Source organism: Ictidomys tridecemlineatus, unplaced genomic scaffold (genome assembly GCF_052094955.1).
Source record: "Ictidomys tridecemlineatus isolate mIctTri1 unplaced genomic scaffold, mIctTri1.hap1 Scaffold_50, whole genome shotgun sequence".
NCBI lineage: Eukaryota > Metazoa > Chordata > Mammalia > Rodentia > Sciuridae > Ictidomys > Ictidomys tridecemlineatus.
This window is the reverse complement of record NW_027523264.1, coordinates 526850-532556: the sequence shown is the minus strand read 5'-3', so window position 1 is coordinate 532556 and position 5707 is coordinate 526850. Positions and strand designations below refer to the sequence as shown.

The window sequence follows — 5707 nt, the reverse complement described above, 5'->3', positions numbered from 1 at the left end:
AGTATTGCTACATCACAACACAGTTATGAAAACTAAAGTAAAAGAGTGTTTACATTGCAAATATTCTGTGAGTACCAATTTTATCATGCAGATTCTGATCCCATGGTCATCACCAATTCCTTGACCATGCACACTGTTGCTCAGCTCTGTGACATCTCCTGTTCCCTCCTTGGTCTTCCTCCTCTGGCTCCTGACATTCTCTATGTTCCCCAAACTCCTAGCACAGTAGCTTCCATGTAGAATGTTCTTAAATACATGGCACATTTTAAAATTAATCCATAGCCCTAGGCCATGGCTTGAGTTCTTAGGACCATGGAGGAAGCAGTAGTGAGAATCTAGTTTCTCCCCTGGCCACTAGGGAGGAACTTAAAAGTCACAAGATGGGGATGCTTGACTTGGCTCTGCCACCTCAGAACTTTGTGACCTTAGTCTAGCATCTTAACTTTTTTGAGCCCCAGGTCCCTCATCTGAAAATGAAGCTGATGATGTCTCTCTTGTGGGCCTAGCTCTGGCTCAGTGAAGCTCAGCTGGGATGCTGTGGGTGTGAAGTGCTCCTTGAGCACAGCCTCATCCTCATTCTGGCTTTGGCCAAGGGCTACATCCTTTGACTCCAAGTACTTGCCCCTGCTCAGATCCCCTTCTTTTTTCAGGTGGGCTTCTCTGCCTCCTCTTCCATTTCTGATCCATCACCCAGGTTAAGGTCCAAGGCCGCTGCCTCTCCTGGCAAGAGCTTCCTCACTCAGCCCATTGCCTTCAGATAGCCCGGCCCTGAGCAGATTGTGCAGGCTGCAGACTCATGACTGGGGATTTTACATCCAGGCACTAGGCCTGCCTCCCTGCTCGGGTCCCGCTGGCACCATCAGGAACAGCCTGATACCAGAGAAAGAAGGTCCATTGTGTGACTCAGGAGAGGCCTGGCAGGGGCCTCTGGACCCAGCACATTGAGGAGAAAGGAGACCGAGACTGTGTGGGCAGCTAGAGCTAGGTCAAGTCTGTGCGCTCTCTAGTCACACAGACCCTCTGAGCCTCATTCTCCTCACTTGTGAATGGAGACGACACTCCTAGCAGGGCTGAGGGGAGGACCACACTGACACAGAGGAAAGGACCCTGACATTCATGACGCATTCTTTGTGCTGGTGCAGGGCAGAAGCTTTTCTCATCTAATTGGTACATCTCTGTGCAGAAGGTCAGAAAAGCAAGGTTCGGACATGTGACATGACTAGCCAAGAGTTGACATCTACAATCACACTTCACTGGTCTAGCTCTTACCCCAGAGCTGGCCCCACTACTCACACGAGCTCGGACCCTGGCTCCTAGTGGGAAGGCACCATGGCTCTTGGAGGAAAGGGGCTCCAGTTTGGCCTCAGTGTCAGCCACATGAGGATGTGAGAAGGCAGCCTGCTGGCTCGTACCACCTTCCACTGGCAGAGTGACCAGTGGTCAAAGATGGAGCGGCCTGGGTGACAAGCACTCTCCAGAGCCAGCCCTTCCTGTCTTCAGTGAGCTCCAGGCAGTGCCTTCGCTGCTCCTCCTACCTCCTAACTAGCTCAAGGGAGCCCTGAGGACACTGAGCTTTTTCACCCTGACCCTGGCCTGAGCAGTTCCCTGGCAGAATGACCTTTTCACCAGATTCTGACCTGTCTCTTATGCTCTGACAGGGGTCCCTCCCTGGCTCCCCTGGCCTCATGCTGAGTAGGGAGCCCATCTCTGGCTCCCACAAAGCCCTGATATGTCCATTTGTGTCTATGAATCAACCAGGTGTGATGACACTGGGCCTTGATTCTTCTCTTTTTGTGGTCCAGGGTTGTTCTTAGTGGGGTCAGGGAGGGCCTGGGCCAGTGGTTCTTGGAGGGCGGGCAAGAGAGAGGCCATCTTGAAAAAGTTTTAACATCTCTGTCCAACTCTCTCTCACCCCATGTCAGAGCTGGCTGGAGACACGTGGGGTGTGGAGACAGAAGTTCAGAGGGGTGGTTATTTTTAAAAATATCTCTAGGCAATTCCTACTGGAGACTGGCCTCTCACTAGCATCCTTGCCTTGGGAAGGCCACTGAGCTGCCCAGGGAGACAGAGGAACACCCCTTGTTCATAGGGGTTTGGGAAACTCAAGTTCACATTCAGGCCTCGAGACAAGGAAGCCAACAGCAACATTGGCATTAGTGCCTGAACTTGACCCGGTTAAGTGGAAGGGTGTTAGTATTTGGGGTAGTGAATGCTGGTGGAAAGAGGACCTAGGGGTGAGGGCAAGTGCAGTACCCCAAGGTTCCTCTGCAGTTGTATAGAGACCCTCCTTAGGCTGATAATCTATCAGTGGTAAACTATTTCTTTTTTTGTTTCAAAGTTTGACCATGTCCTGAGCTGGTGAGAGATGCCTTTTGTGACTTTCAGTCAGATCAGCCACCAGATCCCAGCAAACATGACCCTCGCAGGTAGGTCCCCACATGGCATGGAAGCATGGGCTATTTCTCTACACATAATGATTTATGGACGCACAGAGACATGTCTACTTGCAGGGCCAAGTAGAACCTGACCCCAAAGTTAAGCAGAAAAGGAGACACACATAATATGAAAACAGGCCTTCAATTTTGGAAAAGCAATGCAGGCCAACATCATCATCTAAACTTGGCTGTCAGATAACCCACAACCACACTAGTGGGAAACTAGTGCCATCTCCCAAATTAGTGATTTTTAAATTTTTTTTTGTGTGTGTGTGTAGTATTGAAGATTGAACTCAGGGTGCCATGTCACTGCTACATATCTAGCCCCTTTTTAATATTCTATTTTGAGGCAAGGTCGCACAAATTTGCCAAGGGTGGCCTTGAACTTGTGATTTTCTGGCCCTAGCTTCTGAAGTCGCAGGAATTACTGAACATGCGCCAGTACACCTGGCCCCAAAGTAATGATTTTGAAAGTGAATAAAAATAAGTGCAATTAGAGTTTTTTGACCACCCTCTCTCCCCCCAGTAACAATTTCTTCTTGTGCAAACATTCTGCCTCTGTGCTTTTAGCAGGTCTAACCACAGGCCTGGGAAGAGAGCACAGGGGTAGAGCATGGAGATATCTCCCAGGAGGAGGAAGGGCTTTTATTCTTGTCCCAGCCTTTGTCCCACCATGGTGACTCCTGACCATCTCAGTCCCTGGGTGGTGGGTGGGACTATAACTGAAGTTTTTCTTCCTTTTGCTCATTGGTGTATTTTTTCTTTTAAAGTTTTTTAAATGCCCATGCAGTATTTCTGCAGTCACTTATGTTTTCTTAGCTTCACCTTTGTTCATTTCTTGAACAAACAACACCAAGGGGACCCAGGCAGAGAGTCCACCCTCAGGAACAAACCAGAAAGGAAGAGGGGACACGGCGTGGTTGAGGGGTCTCCTAGGGAAAGAGGAGATGCTCCAAGAGTCTGGAGATGGGAAGAGGGCTTCCTGCCTGAGCTGTGGTGGCTGTACTGCTCGGGGCCAGTGTCAGAGATGGTTCCTAGACACTGCATGTCCAGGTTCTCCTGCTGGGTGTGGGGGACAGGTCACCTCCTATTTCCTGTTGAGAAGAAGGGGTGTGGTTGTCCTGGCAGTAGGTGACGGTGGGTTTGGATGACCTGGGATTGTCTTTTCTGTTTAGGCTGGTGTGGGAAACCGTGTAGGAGGAAAGATCAAAGCTAGATGAAAGACAGTGCTGAATGGACAGAAAGAAGAGAACAGGGTAGGAGCAGTCAGTGTCCACAGGCCACACAGTCAGTGGGTAGCAGGACGAGGAGGGGCCTGGGTGGGCAGTGGGTAAAATGCACCACTGTCTGACACCAGCAAGGACAATGGGTGAAAGAGCTAATCCTCGGAGGAGGCTGGTGGTAGAGGCAGAAGCCAAGGCAGCTGCTGTTGCTGTGGCTGGTGTCAGACATCACATGTCCCCAGGGCCCTAATTGAGGAGCCTGGGGCCTTACTGTGGCTATGGACCTGGGGCTCTATCAGCCCTCTGACCTTAGGTAGCAGTGCTCAGGACAGAACCAGGCCCAAGGCCACTGGTTTGTCACAGGGACCCAGCTCTCCTGGCCCATGTGCATGTTTTAGGGAGGCCCAGCTATTCTTCAGCAGGTAAGCAGTCCTCGCTCTCATCATGCAGCAGACACAATGGACATGAACTGGTGCGTCATCTTGGACATGGAAGTCATTGAACTGAACAAATGCACCTCGGGCTAGTCCTTCAAAGTCATCCTAAAGCCACCTTCCTTTGATGGGATGCCCGAGTTCAATGCCTATTTTCACTGGCGGCAAGACCCATCACTGGAAGAGATCGAGAAGAAACTAGAAGTGGCTGAGAAACAAAGGAAGGTAAGTGCTTCCCTTTTTTTTTTTTTTTTTCGCTCCCTCTTAGCATGGGCAGGAGGGAGCTAGAGAAGATGGTTTCTTCTCCAGGTATCTGTACGTTGTGCAGGCCCTGGCTCTGGTCAGCACGTGCCAGCCCCTCACTCTGATGCTATCCTTTGAGGGGCACCAAGGCCTCTACCAAGTACCCTGTGGGCGGGAAGCAATCTGGGTCTGATTTCAGGCTTCCCCAATTAATAAGGGATGACTCGAGACAAACTCTTGAAAAAAAAAATCTACAGTCACAATAGGAGGGGGCATGGGCTCAGAGGCCAAGTCCAAAACACATAATTGAGGCTGGTCTGGTGATAGAGAGTTTGAAAGACTATTTGCAAACACTTCTGTCTCATTATACTACTGCCTCACAAGTCCATGGTGGTAAGCAGAACAGGCATTAACCTTGATGTAGATGATCAAACCAGTCAGAGAGTCAGATGACTTGTGCTGGATGACATAGCTAACATGGGCAGAGTTGGGACTAGAAACCAGTGCTTCAGCTCTGCGTCCAGGTGGCTCTTTGCTTGCCTTTGTTAGAGAGAAAAGCCCACCATTGTGTCACTAGGCTTTCATCACTGAAAGGGCCTTTGGAGACAAGGAAAGGGGGGCTGGAAACCCAGGGCCCAGGAGCTCACCTGAGAAGCAATTGGAAAGGTTCACACTGGGGAACATGAGCTGTGGAGGTAGGGTAGACTCCAGGCAGCAAGGTGCCAGCATAGACATTTGAGAGGGCATCTTTCTCTGGAACCTTGATCCTACTCACCTTTACTCACTGGAGGAGACAGCAGGTGGGGTGGGAACACCTTCTGGGCCAGTCTTTGGGTCACCAGTGGTCTACACCAGAATTATTTGGTACAAAGTTTAAAACTACACATACTTGGACCCTGCCACACATCTACTACCATGGCTTTCTAGGGTTGGTCTCTGGGGATCATAGAGGCTCCCAGGTGATGCTGACACATGGTGGAGTTTGAGAACTACTGCTTGATCTACACTGTTGTCTGCCTCCAACCCATGGGAAGTTCCAGGTCCTCTGTAGGGACAGAGCTCTAGATTAAGGTCTAGCTTGGGAGCCTGGGTTGTCTCAATGGGTCTACTTCAAGTCAATTCTGCCATTTGAACATGATTATACCAGGGACTGGAAGGCGGGTCATTTACCCAGCACCTGCCAAATGCAAGGTGCCATTGTGGGAAATACAAACTAGAAGACAAGAGGATCTGGAAGTTTTCACAGTGAGCAGTAGCATGAGGCAGGCAGGATGCAGCACTGCAGGTGGACACTGCCTTCACAGAGCTCAGGAGGTGCCAGAGCCGCCCTCCAGGCCCAGCCCTGATCAGAGAACGTGGCCCACCTTGAGGA

General features: G+C 50.5%; 1 long non-coding RNA gene across 1 annotated transcript; it reads left to right on the top strand.

Moving 5' to 3' along the window:
• Positions 1-2337: 2337 nt before the first annotated feature.
• LOC144373806 (uncharacterized) lies at positions 2338-4634 on the top strand. Its single transcript, XR_013433359.1, has 2 exons — positions 2338-2426; positions 4109-4634. It is a non-coding gene; the product is annotated as an uncharacterized LOC144373806 (long non-coding RNA).
• The last annotated feature ends 1073 nt before the right edge of the window (positions 4635-5707 follow it).